Source organism: Bos javanicus, chromosome 14 (genome assembly GCF_032452875.1).
Source record: "Bos javanicus breed banteng chromosome 14, ARS-OSU_banteng_1.0, whole genome shotgun sequence".
In the NCBI taxonomy this organism is placed as follows: domain Eukaryota; kingdom Metazoa; phylum Chordata; class Mammalia; order Artiodactyla; family Bovidae; genus Bos; species Bos javanicus.
In genome coordinates this window covers 15429612-15446551 of record NC_083881.1, presented here as the reverse complement: position 1 = coordinate 15446551, position 16940 = coordinate 15429612, and positions in this window count along the sequence as shown.

The window sequence follows — 16940 nt, the reverse complement described above, 5'->3', positions numbered from 1 at the left end:
GCAGTAGACCTGGGTTCGATCCCTGGGTTGGGAAGATGCCCTGGAGAAGGAAATGGAAACCCACTCCAGTATTCCTGCCTGTGAATCCCATGGACGGAGAAGCCTGGCAGGTTACAGTCCATGGGGTGGTAAAGAGTCGGATACGACTGAGAGACTTCACTTTTCCCTTTATAAAGTACCACAGATGGGTCACTTAAACAACAGAAATGTGACGTCTCACAGTTCTGGAGGCTGGAAGCCCACGATCAAAGTGTCAGTGGGGCTGGTTTCTCAGGTGGGCTGTAAGAATCTGCTCTGTGCTGCAGAGGAAAGTCCTGGGGGTGCCAGCCACTTTCCCCATTTGGATGCATGAGCTGTATGGAGACAGGTCACCTTCTGCGTATCAAAGTGTGACTTCAACAAGAACAATAAAACTGTGGTTACTGATTGATCAATTATTATACTCTAGGCACTAAGTATTTTGCACGCATAATCTATTTATTCTGCATAGCAACCTTAGGAGACAGGCATTAGCTTATCATTTCTTAGATGAAAAAACCTAGATTCATAGAGATTAGGTTCTTGTTCAAAGCCACTGACCCCAACACTTAATCAACACGGTGTCTGGCATTTAACAATTATGAAACATTAGTAAATATTATTTTACTACATGGCCTCCTTTCCCATGGAGCTTTTTGGGTTTAAATAATACCCTTTTCCTCTTCCCTCTATTCTGGTTGATTCAGAACCCTGCCTGGGCCTGATTAGTTCATACCCTGGGGCGGAGGATGAATTACAAGGACAGTAGCCATAGGCTATGTGCCTTTGGAACAAAGCTGGGCAGGGCCACGGAAGAGGAAGCCTGTACATGAGGGCTGGCCCTGTGCAGTTTTCCCTGAAGCTGTGGGACCTTCACATAGTCCGCTCCCTGGGTAGGTCTGCAGTAAGCCCAAGGTTTTATTCTGGAGGTTGCTTCTGATGTTGCTGAAGAAAACACCATTGTTTTAATTGTTCCAGAAAGTGGGCTGGGACAACCTTTCCCAGGGACTGAGTCCTTGGGGAGGGACAGAACAGAGGCCAGAGGGCAGCAGGAGGAGGGCCCGGGCTGGAGGGACCCAAGCCAGGGCCCTCGGGCTGCCTCTGAGGCTCTCCAAACATTCTTCTGATTAGAAAAGTAACTTCATCAATTATTAATTTTTAAAACCTATACAAGTGTATTGGAGAAGGAAATGGCAACCCACTCCAGTATTCTTGCTTGGAGAATCCCATGGACAGAAGAGCCTGGCGAGCCCCAGTCCATGGGGTCTCAGAGAGTCAGACACGACTGAGCAACTAACACACATACAAGTGTATAAAAGAAAAAACAACAGTTTTCACAATCCTAGTCCTTCTGGTATAAATTTCCACAATTCTGTCCACAAATAAAAATTATATACACCTTGGCCACCTGATGCAAAGAACTGACTCATTGGCAAAGACCCTGATGTTGGGAAAGATGGAGGGCAGAAGGGGACGACAGAGGATGAGATGGTTGGAAGGCATCACTGACTTGATGGACATGAGTTTGAGCAAGCTCCAGGAGTTGGTGATGGATGGAAGCCTGGTGTGCTGCAGTCCATGGGGTCACAAAGAGTCGTACACGACTGAGCAACTGAACTGAACTGATAGTCAATAAAGGGCTTCCCTGGTGGCTCAGATGGTCGAGAATCCACCTGCAATGTGGAAGCCCTGGGTTCGATCCCTGGGTCAGGAGTATCCCCTGGAGGTCATGGCAACCTACTCCAGTATTCTTGCCTGCAGAATCCCCATGGACAGAGGAGCCTGGCGGGCTACAGTCCCTGGGGTCGCAAAGAGTTGGACATGACTGAGCAACTAAGCACAGCACAGCACATAGTCCAATAAAAAGGATCATATCATTCTCCACCTACTTTGCTGTTTAATGGTATGGGTACATTATGCTTTGTCTATATAGAATGCAATTTGGTTTAATGGCTATATAGTGTTGTTTCATTGTGTAGAAAAGCATAGTTTATTTACCTGGAATTTATAGACTTTTATATTGTTACCTATTTGTGATTCTTACTAATAATATTGAAATAAAAATTCTTGTACATTAAGTCTTTGTCTTCTTGCTCAATTATTCCATTGGGATTAAGTCTTAAAAGTGGAGTTGCTATGTATCCAGAAAAGACGAAAATTCTAATTTAAAAGATACACATACCCCAATGATCATAAAAGCACTGTTCACAATAGCCAAGACATGGAAGCAACATCAATGTCCATCCACAGATGAATGGATAAAGAAGCTGTGGTATATATGTGTGTGATACACAGTGGACTACTACTCAACCATAGAATAAAATAATTTTATTTTCAGCAACATGCATGAACCTAGAGATGATATTAAGTAAGTCAGAAAGAGAAAGACAAGTATCACATGATATCACTTACATGTGGAATAGAAAAGAATGATACAAATGAATTTATTTACAAATGATACAAATTTATTTGTAGAAAACAAAGTTACAGTCACCAAAAGGAAAAGGAGGGAGGGAGGGATAAATTAGGAGTTTGGGATAAACAGATACGTACCACTGTATATAAAATAAACAACAAAGACCTACTGTATAGCACAGGAAACTACATTCAGTATCTTGTAATAACCAATAATGCAAAAGAACCTGATAAAGAATACATATATATATATATATGACTCATTTTGCTGTACACCTGAAATTAACACAATATTATAAATCAACTATACTTCGATTTTAAAAAAAGTGGAGTTGCTGGGTCAAAGGATAAACATATTTAAAACAAAAATTTCAATGGGTAAATATCTATTTCCAGGTTGACCTCTGTAAGTTTTAGATATGGTAATATACACACCAACCCGATTTGAGACAACTTGCTTCTTCTCCTCTGCCCACTAAGCATTGTACATTGTACATCTGTGTGGTATTTTAAATTACATTTTTAAAAATCATGAATGAGGTTGACCATATTTTCTTCCTTTTTATTTTTTATTCTTAAAATTTTGGCCATCTGTATTTTCCTGTTGTTGCTGGTGGTACTGTTTTTCTACTGTGGTATACTCATGGGACCTTGAGGAAATTATAACCTTAGCTTGTATTATTAAGATGGAGATCTTTGCATTGTAGGCTTTCAACTATCTGGGGAAAAGGGAACAGTGACCATCAGATTCAGAGGTCAGTTGCAATCATTCCTTTATCAATTCCGGACAATTCATTTATTTACTCTTTCATTCACTTGGAAATTATTTCTGTAGTCATCCATTGCTCTGGTTTACTCATTAATCATTTTTTCAAGTAGATATTGAGCATCTGCTGCCCTTGAAATGCCAGACCCCCTGGGGAAACCCAGGGAAATCTGCTGTGGTGACAATTCTTCCTGCCTAATGGGGACATCAGTCCTGCAAATGATGCCTTAGGAATTCCACACCAGCAGAGTGGAAAGAACGGTGGGAAAGGCTGTAATCTGGGAGGTCCTCCCAGAGGTGGCATTAGAGGATTAGAACACGGTGTGTGGGAAGATGGAGAAAGGATCCCAGCAGGGAAGCAGAATGAGGGAAGGGAGAACTTCACAGGAGGAGAAAACGAGACAAAGACAAAGGCAGGAACTTAAGACTGGCAAGAAGGTGGCTGGAGCAAGGGTGCTCCTTAAAGGCAATCAGAGGGAGTAATAAGGGGTTGGGACAGTGGTGTGTCTGCTGTGCTATTGCATGTGGATTTTGTCAGGTAACCACCACTTGGGAGCTGGGATAGGGCAGAGCTGTCCTTAGGAAGAGGATTCTGGCAGCAGTATGGATGACATGTTGTGGGGAAAGAGACAGGGGCAGAAGGCTGTTGCGATATCAAAGGTGAGAGATGAGGAGAGCCTGAATTATCCTGCTATCCTGGATAGCACTGGCTTGGGGGTCAGAGGAAGTGGTCTCCACCTCTCACTCTACCTCCAGCTTGTCTATTAATATAAAGGGAGGGGCTTTCAGAAGGGTCAGAAGACCATGTCTCAGCAGCACTCAACCCTGCTCTACATCATGCCACCAATCCCCAGAGTTTTGTGGAACATCCGCTGGTCTCAAGGCCCTCCTCCAGTTCATTCGTGCTCAGTCATGTCCGACTCTTTATGACCCCATGGACTGTAGCCCGCCATGTAGTCCATGGAATTCTCCAGCAAGAATCCTCAAGTGGTTTGTCATTTCCTTCTCCAGGAGAGCTTCCCAACCCAGGGGTCGAACCCATGTCTCCTGCATTGCAGGCAGTTCCTTACCCGCTGAGCCACAGCTCCTCTAGGTGTGGGGACAAACAGTGAGGAAGGCAGCAGGGGTGATGGCAATGGCACGCCAAGTACTGTCGGAGAAGAGATGAGCTGTTGAAGTAGTCTCTTCTTTTTTGCCTTCATTCTGACAGCTGCCAAGCAAATCCATCTTAGGAGGCCTCCGTAATTTGTTTACTTATTTCCTGATGAATGAACATGTGCAAAGTTTTGTTATAAACACCGTTGCCATGGAACCCTGTGCATTGGATCTTGAGTGCCGGTGAGCACACTTCTGCTTCAGACTGTGACGGCTTTTGCTCAACTGTCCTCCTCATGGGGTTCTCCTTATTATTCCAAGGACTAAAGTGAGTTGCAGATCCCTTATACCACAACTGGAGAAGGCAATGGCACCCTACTCCAGTACTCTTGCCTGGAAAATCCCATGGACAGAGGAGCCTGGTAGGCTGCAGTCCACGGGGTCGCTAAGAGTCGGGCACGACTGAGCGACTTCACTTTCACTTTTCACTTTCATGCATTGAGAAGGAAATGGCAACCCACTCCAGTGTTCTTGCCTGGAGAATCCCAGGGATGGGGGAGCCTGGTGGGCTGCCGTCTATGGGGTCGCACAGAGTCGGACACGACTGACGCGACTCAGCAGCAACAGTAGCAGTATACAACAACTAAGGCTTGGTACAGATGAATACACAAATAAATATTTTTTAAAAATAAGAAAAATAAAGTGAGCTGCAGGGAAGCTATGTCACTTGTTCCTGAGCTATATCAATGACAAGATTTTGTCAGAATTTGAGTCTAGGTGGGTCAGTCTTCAAACCTCTCTTCTTTCCATTAGTCTATGCCATCAATGCCTAAAGCACTTTCCATTATGACTCACCAAATTTATTTTTCACTCCCTCACCCCAGAACAACCAGCAAGAAAAAAAATCTTACAATGAAAGACACCTGTTTGGGAGACAGAAAAGAAACGGGCTGGGGGTGGAGGTGGGAGGGCTGAAGTTCCTCTCTAGGGTTGGCATGGGGAGGGGGACAAGGCACCTCCCAAGACAAAAGCCAGGGTGGTAGCGTAAATACGATGAAGAAACCTGAGTCTCTGAGATGAGGAAGGCAGCCCAGCCTAAAAGGAGGCCCTGGACATGTCTACACTGCTGTATTTAAAATGCATAAACAACAAGGACCTACTGTATAGCACAGGGAACTCTGTTCAATGTTATATAACAACCTAAATGGGAGAATTTGAAAAGGAATAGGTACATGTGTACTCAGTTCAGTTGCTCAGTCATGTCTGATTCTTTGCGACCCCATGAATCGCAGCATGCCAGGCCTCCCTGTCCATCACCAACTCCCAGAGTCCACCCAAACCCATGTCTATCGAGTCGGTGATGCCATCCAACCATTATATCCTCTGTCGTCCCCTTCTCTTCCTGCCCTCAATCTTTCCCAGCATCAGGGTCTTTTCAAATGAGTCAGCTCTTCGCATCAGGTGGCCAAAGTCTTCGAGTTTCAGCTTCAACATCAGTCCATATGTGTATTAATATAACTGAATCACTCTGCAGTACACCTAAAAGTAACATAGCATTGTAATCAATATAAAATAAAAAGTTAAAAAAGAGAGAGAGCACCCTGGAGGCTTACCAGGAGAACTGGAAGGTCCCAGACATCCAGCACCTTCATCCAGGAAAGGGGCGGTCAGCTCCACCTCCTTCCTATCCGCTGGCTTACCTGGGGTCTTTCCGACATCTCTGCCCAGAGTGGTGGTGATGAAGAACCTGAGTGCTGGTGTCAAAAGCATGTGTCCTGAGTCCGGTGGGTTCAGTTACCCTTGCTGGCTTCTCTCCCCTTCTGCTCGTTAACCAAGCCCCCCACCGCCACCCAGCCTTCCACGTGCCATCCTCATGGAGACACGACGCTGGGGGCCTCCCACGGTGAAGCTGACCCTCTGTACGCTGTGTAGTTTGGGATGAGGGGCTGAAGTCAGACAGCCAGGGCTCAAATCCTGCACATTTGTCTTTGGAATCTAAGGTGAGAGACTCAGCCTCTCATCATCCACAAAACGGGGACGACAATAAACCTGGTCACAGGACTGCTGTGTGGGTTAAGTGAAATTGTCACTGTTTTTCATGTTCTAGACTTCCCAGGTTGCTGAGGTGACAGCTGCTGACACTGGGCACAGAGGTAAAAATAATGACAGCATTGGAGGGAGGCGGACCACATGCTAGGAGAGTCCTAAGTCCTCACATGGCTTGTATTAGCTATCCAGTGCTCTGTAACAAATTCCCCCCAAATGCAGCAGTAGATATTAGACATTATTTTATTGTATTTCACTCATGCAGTTTTTGTGGATTAGGTGTCTGGGAGCAGCTTAGCTGCGTGGCTCTGGCTCAGGGTCTCTCGTGATGTTGCAGCTGGGATGTCAGCTGGGGCTGTGTCATCTGAAGGCTTGACTGGGTTTGCAGGGTCTGTTTCTAAGACAGCTCCCTCCCACCTCTGACTTGGTTCTGGTTGCTGAAGCCTCGGTTCCTTGCCCTGTAGACATCTCGAGTTCTGCTCAAGTATCTTTACCACGTGACATCTCGTTTCCTTAGAGCAAGAGCCCCAAGAGAGCTGGAAGCTGCCATGTCTTTGATGACCTAGTGTTGGAGGTCACGCTCTCATTTCTGCAGGATCCTACTGGTTACGCAGTCAGCTCATCCAGCATGGGAGGAGACTAAAGACGTGAATACCAGGAGGCAAGGATCCCTGGGACCATCTTGGAAACTTGCCGTGCATCTATTAACTCATTTAACCCCAGAGACGGGTTCAGGAAGGCTTCGTTAGTTAGAAGAGACAGGTGAAGAAGGAGGTGCTGCGGGGAGGAGACCCAACTTTCAGAGGTCCTAGAGGCAGCACTCCAGGCCAGCATCAGCAGGTGAGTGCGGTGACCCTTTGTCAAATGGTAGCAAGGCCTCCAGTGAAGAGGCCCGGTCAGGGGTGGTGCATGAATTGTTCCTGGCTCTGTCACTTCCAAGCCAGTCTTTCTGGCCCTGCTGGAGATTCTGTGAGCTACTAAATATAATACACTCGACTGCTAAACTAGGTGGAGAGGGTTCTAGGACTTGCACTGACTGTTATAAACAGTTCTGAGTGCAGGGGGCATGTCATTCTTGTAGGCTGGTTATAGTGAGTATGAGGGGACATCAGTGAAAGGTGATGACCCCAGTACCACATCGCCTGAGGCTTTACTGGCATAAACACAGCACCAGAATAAAGGAAATGAGTGTCTATTTCTATTTTGTACTGATCAGAAGACAGTAGGAATATTAGGTCTAGAGGCTATTTTTTTAAAAGAAGGGCAAGTGACAAAATTAAACGTGCCCAGAGGAGAGACGCCAAGATGGTGGGGGAACAAAAAGCATATTCCCTGAGGTAGGGGAGATGTTTTCCCTGGAGAAGAGAAGACATTGAGGGGTCATGGAAGCTGTTTCCATATATGTGAAGAGCTCCCTTGTGGTGTCATAGTGCAGAGGGTTGGATGGACTTAGGTTCAAACCCTGGTCACGTCCTCTATGAGAGCCTGGACAAGGGCCCTAATTTCCCCGAGTCACTTATGATAATACCTGGCACACAGCAAGAGCTTAATAAGCACAGGCCCCCTGCCTCGGCACCAATGAAGGTATAAGAACCAGATATGCATTAGGTCTGAACATGGAATACAGGCAGTGAGCACCCTGTTCTTGGAGGAATTCAAGCACAGGCTGGATGCCCTCTGGACTGTCTACCCTCACCGAGGCCTTCTGGAAGGCTATGTTCCAAGCTAAGTGTGTTATATACATTTTCTCACCTATTCCCATTCGCAGTCTTACGAATTAGGCATCATTACATCCATTTTACTGATGGGGAAACTCATCATTTTACTGAAGGGGAAGGCTCATTGAGGTTAAATAGCTTGCTAAGAGGCAGTGTCAGAATTTGCGCCCAGCTTCCTCCGACTCCACAGTTTGTGGTACCATTCTAAGTCTGCTGAAGGTAGAGGAGGGCAGGGAGAGGGGTGTAAGAACTGGGGAGGGCAAACAGGAGGTATTGGCGCAGATGCCCTCTAAGTCTTTAATTCAGCTTGCAGACACTTTGATTTCCTCCAGGCTGTGAAATAAAGTTCGTAGCTCAGGCCAGACTCCCAACCTCCTGCAGAACGTCTGGCACACAGCTTCGACTTCTCACTTCTGCAAGCCTGGGAGGAAAGAGGCAGTGCAAGGGCCAAATGCTCACTGAATGCCATGGCAGGCCCATGGCAGGCCCTCACAGTGGAGCCCCAGAGGCCAGCATTGTGCAAGCAGGAGAAGCCAGCCCTGGAATCCTTTCTTTTCTGGAGAATTTACGTGCAGGACAAAAGGAGCCATTATACCCAGGGCTGCTGCGGCGGCTGCCCAGGCCTGTGGCCCAGGTGTCACATGCTGTCCCCATCTCTCAGTCTGCTTTCTTCCTTTGTCTGTGGGGACACAGAAGCTTGGCCTCTGCTCCCTTCTCTGACACTGCCCTAGCTCTCTTCAGGCTTTGAACCCTGGCCACTGCTTTTCTGCAGTGCACTTGAATCCTCAGGAGACTTAGAGAGACCACCATCATCTGTGCAGGTGATGAACCGGGTCCAGTCTTGGGATGCTCTGGTGCCCCACTCTAGCACATGCCCAAATCTCGACCCCAGGCCTGGTGGGGGGTCTGGCACTCTGCACAGTTTTCACCAGGCTCCTCCCCCTGCATTTCTATAGCACCTTTTCTGTAGTTCACTCACTTCCACTGCTGCATACCATGGGTGATGTGGTGTGCTGGTTGCAAGAGAGGCCTCTTGGGTCAGCTCCCAACCTTGCCACTTACCAGCAGTGTGGCCTTGGGCAAGTCATTGAGCCTCCCTGGGCCTCAGCTTACTTGCCTATGAAATGGGGATGATCGGGCTGCTGTCAGGATGGTGTGAGATCACACCTGTGGTCAGTAAAGCCCGTGGCACTGATGAGCACTGAGTACATATGGCTGTTACCATCATGCAACAAAGCATGGGTTCCACGCCCTCTGTGTATTGGTATTTAGTCTTGGCTGCTGGAGATACAAAGGAGAACAAGAGAGATGCGGTTGTGTTGCTCAGGGAAACATGCAAAACAGGAACCTGGGAGACCTCAGCGCCTGGAGCACAGGCCTTGGGAGAATGAAATAACATGAATGAATGAATGAATCCACGTTGCAATTTGTAGCAACATGGATTGACCTAGAGTGTCATGCTGCTGCTGCTGCTGCGTCGCTTCAGTCGTATCCAACTCTGTGGGACCCCATAGATGGCAGCCCACCAGGCTCCCCCGTCCCTGGGATTCTCCAGGCAAGAACACTGGAGTGGGTTGCCATTTCCTTCTCAATGCATGAAAGTGAAAAGTGAAAGTGAAGTCGCTCAGTCATGTCTGACTCTTAGCGACCCCATGGACTGCAGCCCACCAGGCACATCCGTCCATGGGATTTTCCAGGCAAGAATACTGGACTGGGGTACCATTGCCTTCACAAGTTAAGTCAGACTGAGAAAGACAAACACCATATGATACCACTTAAATGTGAAATCTAAAAACATGATACAAATGAACTTATTTATAAAACAGAAATAGACTCACAGACATAGATAACAAACTTATGGTTGCCAAATGGGAAAGCAGGAGGGAGGGAAAAATTAGGGATTTAGGATTAACAGATATATACTACTATATATAAACTAGATAAACAACAAAGTCCTTTAGCATAGCACAGGGAACTATGTTCAATATCTTGTTATAACCTATAATGGAAAAGAATCTAAAAAAGAATCTATATATATAAAACTGAATCATTCTGCTGTATACCTGACACATTGTAAATCAACTATACTTCAATAGTATAATTCGTAGACTAAGAAGAAATAGACAAACCAAGAACAGAAACTTTCTCTTGAGGCCACACCCATCTATACCCCATGGTCTCCTCTTCCTCTTCTAGAAAGTTTCCTCCAAAGACTGGCCTATCCCCAGACCCTGCCTCTTCTCCTCCCATGTTCCCTTCAACCCTCTCCAGACTCCTTTCATCCCCACTAAACTGACATAATCAAATTCCCCATGATCTCCACTTTGCTCAAATCACTGGAAAACATGCATTCTCATTTCACTAAAGCTTGAATTGTGATTTGACCAGCTGATCACATCCTTATTGTACTGGTTTTCTATGACTACCATAGCAAATCACCAAAGACTTAGTGGCTGAAAACAACGCCCATGTAGCTCTGTAGGTTAGAGGTTGGAAGTGTGTTAGTCGCTCAATCATGTCCAACTCTTTGTGACCCCTATGGACTATAGCCTGCCAGGCTCCTCTGTTCATGGAATTCTCCAGGCAAGAATACTGCACTGAGTAGACATTCCCTTCTCAGGGCATCTTCCCTACCCAGGAATTGAACCTGGGTCTCCTGCATTGCAGGCAGATTCTTCACCATTTAGGGGGGGTCTCAGGCTAAAATACAGTTAGGGCTGCACACTTGTCTGGAAGCTTTAATGCAGAATCTACTTCCTTAATTTTCAGATTCTAGAAGGTTCTCTAGGCTCTCATATTCCTTGATTTGTGGCCCCTTTCCTCCATCTCCAAAACCAGAGCCACTAAATTTCATCAACCATTCTTCTGAAGCCATATCTCCCTCTGACCTCAGCCAGGAAGCATTCTCTGCTTTTAAATGCCCGCTTGTACAGTAGAGAATTATCTCCCCATCTCAAAGGCCAAACCTGAATCACATCTGTGATGTCTCTCTGCCAGGTTAGGAATTATTCTCACAGAATCCAGAGATTAGGATATGGATGTCTGTCTGGAGCCATTATCCTACCTACCCACACTGATCCTTCTCTTCCTCCTTCTTTTGGCCATACCACACAGTTCATGGGATCTCAGTTCCCCAACCAGGGATCAAACCCACGCCCCCTGCAGTGGCAGTGCAGAGTCTTAATCACTGGACCACCAGGGAATTCCTGATTCTTAAAAATTATCTTCACTTAACTTCTAGAACTTCACTCTTACCTTGTTTCTCCCCATGTTAAAGTGGTTTCAGCCATCTTTTGGATCTTCCTTCTCATCTCAGCTCTTCAATGCCTGAGGAGCCCAGGGCTCATTCCTCAGACCTCTGTCAGATTCACTTTCCAGGGATCTCACTCAGGCTACTTGCCTTCCACATGTCCTCAGCCTCTTACATCCAATTCTATTTTCTCTCATGAGCTCCAGATTTGGAGACCATTAACATATGTGCTTGACATCTCCTTTCCTGGCTCAAAGGCACCTCAAACTTAACATATCCCAAGTTCAACCCTAAATGTTTTCCAAATAGCTTCTCCCTTCTTAGCCTCCTCATCTTAAGACACCACTATTTAGCTCAGGCCAAAAGTCAGGAGCTATTCTTGAGAAAGTGTACTTTCTCGCACTCTTTCTAGGTTAACAGCGAGTCCTATTGACTATTCCTTTAATACAAGGCTGGAGTCCACCCATCTGTCATCACTGTCACCATCAGCTTGCTAGTCTAAGCCACCTCTTCTCACCTGGATTACTGCAACAAGCTTCTAACTAAGAGCCCTGCTTCCACCCACATCACCCATTTCCTGCCATCCCCACCACTGATTCTCCACATAGCATCCAGAGTGAAACTTTTAAAATGGAATAAAAGCATCCCTTTCCTTTACTCAAATCCTCTGGTGGCAACAGCTTCCCTTCCTTTCAAATAAAATGCAACATCTTTGGTATCTTTTCATAGTCTGTGTGACATGTGACCCCTACATCAGTCTGATCTCTTCTCATATCCATGATCCTCTCATTTTCTGCATCTCAAACTCATCACACATCATCCTGTGTGTTACTGATGCAGAGCCTTTACATGGCTCTTCCTTTACTTGGAAGCCTCTTTTCTCAGATTTCCATGTGGCTGTTATCTTATTGCATTCAGGCCTCTGCTCAAACATCATCTCCAAGGAGAGGCTTTTCTTGAATTACTTTCTTTGTATCGTATGTCCACTATCTCTCTTCCTCACTAGAATATAATCTCCATGAAGGAAGGTGCTTCAATTTCTTACTCAGTTCTGTGCTTGCAGCACCTAAAACAGAACCCAGCATACAGTAGGCACCCAATATGTTTGTTACCTGAGTGAGTGAATGAATGAAAAGAGAGACTTCCCTTGGGGAGGAACAAGGCACTTGCATGGGGAAGGCTCCCTGTCAACATGCACGAGTCAGAGATGGAGGCAAGGCCTCTGAGGGAGGCTGTCTCCATGGCAACAGAAGCAGGCCAGTGGCTGCTCTTGGGGGAAGGCCAGAGGAGGCTGGCGAGCTGATGGTCTGGGGGACCCCAGAAGAAGCAGAGAGTCGGTGCCCAGGCTGGCATCCAGCTCAGACAGCAAGACTCCTTCCCCTTCTGCCTCACTGCTCTGGCCTCGGCAGACCCAGCAGATGGGCTCCCAGCAGGGGCCTGCATCTCAGCACGGCACAGGCTCTGCTGGTGTAGGACAACTGCCCTGGCTTCTGCTCTCCTGTAACACAGGCGCCCAGAACCATGGAATCCTGTCTAGGGAAGCTCAAAGGAACCCCACCATATAGTCAGGTTGTAGTTGAGGGTACAATAACCATGCAGCCGGAAGTAGAAACAAGAACAGTCAAATCACAGCCCCCAGCTGGCCCCTCACTGTCTGCCAGGAGCATTACTTAGCTTACCCCACCTCAGCCTCACAAGAACCCAAGGAAGAACGGACTACTTATCCTCATTTTAAAACTGGGACCTGAAGGCCAGAGAGGTGAAGGCACTTCTCCAGAGTCACCCAGGCCAGAAGTGCTGGAACTGGGGCTCAGTGTCCCTTCTCCTCCTGTTCCTCTTTTGTTCCCAGCACACAGATCCCTATGGGGTAATCAGGTAGGGGACCCCACCTGCACCCTCTCCTCAAGCTACTTATAACAGAAACCATTTTTTCCCAAGCAGCGTGTTCCACTTCGCACCTTCTCCTTTGTGTGCTGTTGATTCTGGGCCATTTTGGAATTATATTTTGGTTGTTATTTTGGTAATGAATACACATCATTAATTCTTTTGACGCAGGTCCCTGGAGCCCCTACTCTGTGCCAGGTGGGCAGCAATGAATAATAATAAATCCACTGCTTACTGAGAAGCGTTTTCTCCATGCCAGGTTCTGTTCGATGTGCTCTGCATGTACAGACCCTTTCACTTCTCACAATGACCCTCTGGGGTAGGAGACGTCCTTGTCCCCGTTTTTCAGATGAGGGGGACTGGGATGCACCAGGTTAGCGAGTGGCAGAGCTGGGACACAAACCAAACCCATCCTAAACTCTTCATCATTGGTCTGTACCAAGTGATGAGGCCTGAGAAAGAGGAATGAACACAGGGCTGTGGGGATACGGAGGGGGGAGTAACACGTTTAGCAAAGTCCCCACGATGGAGCTTCCCTGATAGCTCAGTTGGTAAAGAATCCGCCTGCGATGCAGGAGACCCCAGTTCTTCAATTCCTGGGTCGGGAAGATCCGCTGGAGAAGGGATAGGCTACTCACTCCAGTATTCTTGGGCTTCCCTTGTGGTTCAGCTGGTAGAGAATCCGCCTGCAATGCGGGAGACCTGGGTTCAATCCCTGGGTTGGGAAGATCCCCTGGAGAAGGGAAAGGCTACCCACTCCAGGATTCTGGCCTGGAGAATTCCATGGACTGTACATGTGGACCATGGCGTCTCAAAGAGTCCATGGGGTCGCAAAGAGTCGGACATGACTGAGCGTCTTTCACATGAGGGGACGACGAAGGATGTGAGGGACTTCACTAGAGAGACAAGGACATTCAAGAGAAACACAAACGTCCAAACAAACGCACGCAGGCCTAACGGTACGGAGTACCTTCATACACACGATCGCTTGTAAGCGCCTTGGAGGTAAGATGGAGGTCTTGGTTACCTTTGTGCTTATCCACTTGGCAAAAAATATCTGTTGAATTTTTTAAAATTAAGGTTTCCCTCTGGCTTGGCTCCTAGCTTTTTTGAGAGAAACCGAGGAGGAAAAAAAGAACCGTACGTTTGTTGAGCACTTGCTCGGGCCACGCCTTTCCACGAGTCCACGTCACTCAAGCCTCAGGACAGGCCTGCGTGGTGAGCAGGAGACTGAGGCACAAACAGGAAGTACAGCGGTGTGCCTCCCACTCACTTCCGTCCATCTTCCGAACCCAGTTTACGGCGTGTTTGTGGTACGAAGGCCTTGGAGCTGCTTTTACCTTTGGAGGTGGCAACTGTGAAGCCAGCACAGAGGTGTCCCGTGACATCATCGCTTTTTCCTCCAGAGCAGTTCCGGCCCCTCCCCTCCTTCCCCTTGACCCACCAAGACCCTGATCTCTTGGTAAAGCCACACGGTTCCTCGCAGGACTCAGTGATGCTCCGAGCAGAAGAAATTTAGTCGGAGGCAAAGTGATAGGTAAGAAGTAATTGATTTATTTATATAATTAGAACACTTGTGAAGGAAAGAAGTGGACAGGCAGAGTGCTCTGCCCTGAGAACTGAGTGGGCTATACTTTTATAATGAAAAGTGGGGAGGGGGAGAAGACCACCTCTTCCTCTTCCTCTTCCTAAGTAAAGATGTTGCAGGAAAATGGGACACCAGAAGATGGTCATGTCTCAGGTCTCAGACAGCTTCCTGGATAGGGCCACCAAGTGAGGAAAGAATATAAGATCAAGCCATAGTCAAGTGAAAGCAGGTTGATGGAGAGAGATACACATTCCATAGGCAGAATGCAGTGCATTTCAGAAGGCAGAAAGCCCCCAAATATGACTTGGGGTTAGTTTTTATGGGCTGGGTGATTTCATAAGCTAAGGAGTGGGAAGATTATTCCAACCATGTTGGGCAAGGGGAGAGATTTCCAAGAACTGGGACACTGCCTACTTTTTGGCCTTTTGTGGTCAACCTTGTAACTGTCATGGCATCTGAGGGTGTGTTATATAACATACACTAATGTATCATAATGAGCATATAATGAGGTTCAAGGTCTATTGCAAATTGAATCTCCTACCATTCAATTTGCAATAGACCTTGAACCTCATTATATGCTCATTATGATACATTAGTGTACGTTAAATAACATACATTTTTTTAGGATTGTGCATTTTTTAGGACATTCTTTTAGGATTGTGCCTGCCCCATTCCTTCCTGTGTCACTGGGACCTAATAGTCCTCTTCCTTTCAAAGCCATGTGGGTGATAGGACTTTCAAGGGAATAAGCCTTTTTCCCCCCAAAAGTTTATTTTTCCTCTATTTCAAAGTGCTCTGTTTCATTGTTGAAAAAATTAGAAGAATCAGAAAAGTCCCCTTCCCATTATGTGACTGGGGGTAAGCCACATTGGCAATGAGCCTCAGTTTCTAGAAAGTGTCAAAGGGGAATCAAAAATGTGTATCTGGAGTGCACAGTTTATATACATACATATTACTGCAACATTGTCTGTGTTCTTGAGAAATCAGATACTAATTGCATGTTCATCGATAGGGGATTAGTTAAATGTGGTATATTCATTCAAGGTCCATGAAAAAGTATGATGTCAGTGTATATTTGTTGATTTAAAAAATTCTTGGCTTACCATGGAGTGAATAAAAGCAGCATTATAGTAGACGTAATGGATATTTTCTGCTTGCTTCTTCCATCTACTCTCCACTTGTCTCCACCCCGCTCTGTGCCCTGGACTGTTGGCCTCTTTAGGCTGCTGTCAATGTGCTTCCATGCCTTCTAGCTCTGGCTTGGTGGGTCACTTGAGGCACTGACAGCTTGGGCGGGGGGGGGGGGGGGGGGCAGGAGATCAGGGTATTTATTCCTCTTGCTTCATCGCTGTTGGTTTTCCAGGGCTGACAGGTCTGTACTGGCAGGCTGTTGTTGTTCAGCCCATAAGTTGTGTCTGACACTTTGTCGGACACAACAAAGACCCATGGACTGCAGCACGCCAGGCTTCTCTGTCCTTCACTATCTTCCGGAGTTTGCTTAAACTCATGTCCATTGAGTTGGTAATGCTATCCAGCCGTCTCATCCTCTGTTGCTCCCTTCTCCTGCTGTCAGTCTTTCCGAGCATCCGGGTCTTTTCCAATGAGTTAACTCTTCGCATAAGGTAGCCAATGTATTGGAGCTTTAGCTTCAGCATCAGTCCTTCCAATGAATATTCAGGGTTGATTTTCTTTAGGATTGACTGGTTTGATCCTTGCTGTCCAAGAAACTCTCAAGATCTTTGCCAGCACAACAGTTTGAAAACATCAATTCTTTGGTGTTCAACCTTTTTTATGGTCCAGTTCTCAAGTCTGTACATGACTACTGGAAAAATCATAGCTTTGACTATACAGACCTTTGCTGGCAAAGTGATGTCTCTGCTTTTTAATATGCTGTCTGTATTTGTCATAGCTTTTCTTCCAAGGAGAAAGCATCTTTTAATTTTGTGGCTGCAGTCACCTTCTGCAGTGATTTTGGAGCCCAAGAAAATAAAATCTGCACCTGTTTCCACTTTTTCCCCATCTATTTTCTATGAAGTGATGGGACTGGATGCAATGATCTTAGGTTTTTGAATGTTGAGATTTAAGCCAGCTTTTTCACTACTGACGGGTACATTTCCTAACAGGCAACACTCTCCATACAATAACTCTCCATGCAATAAC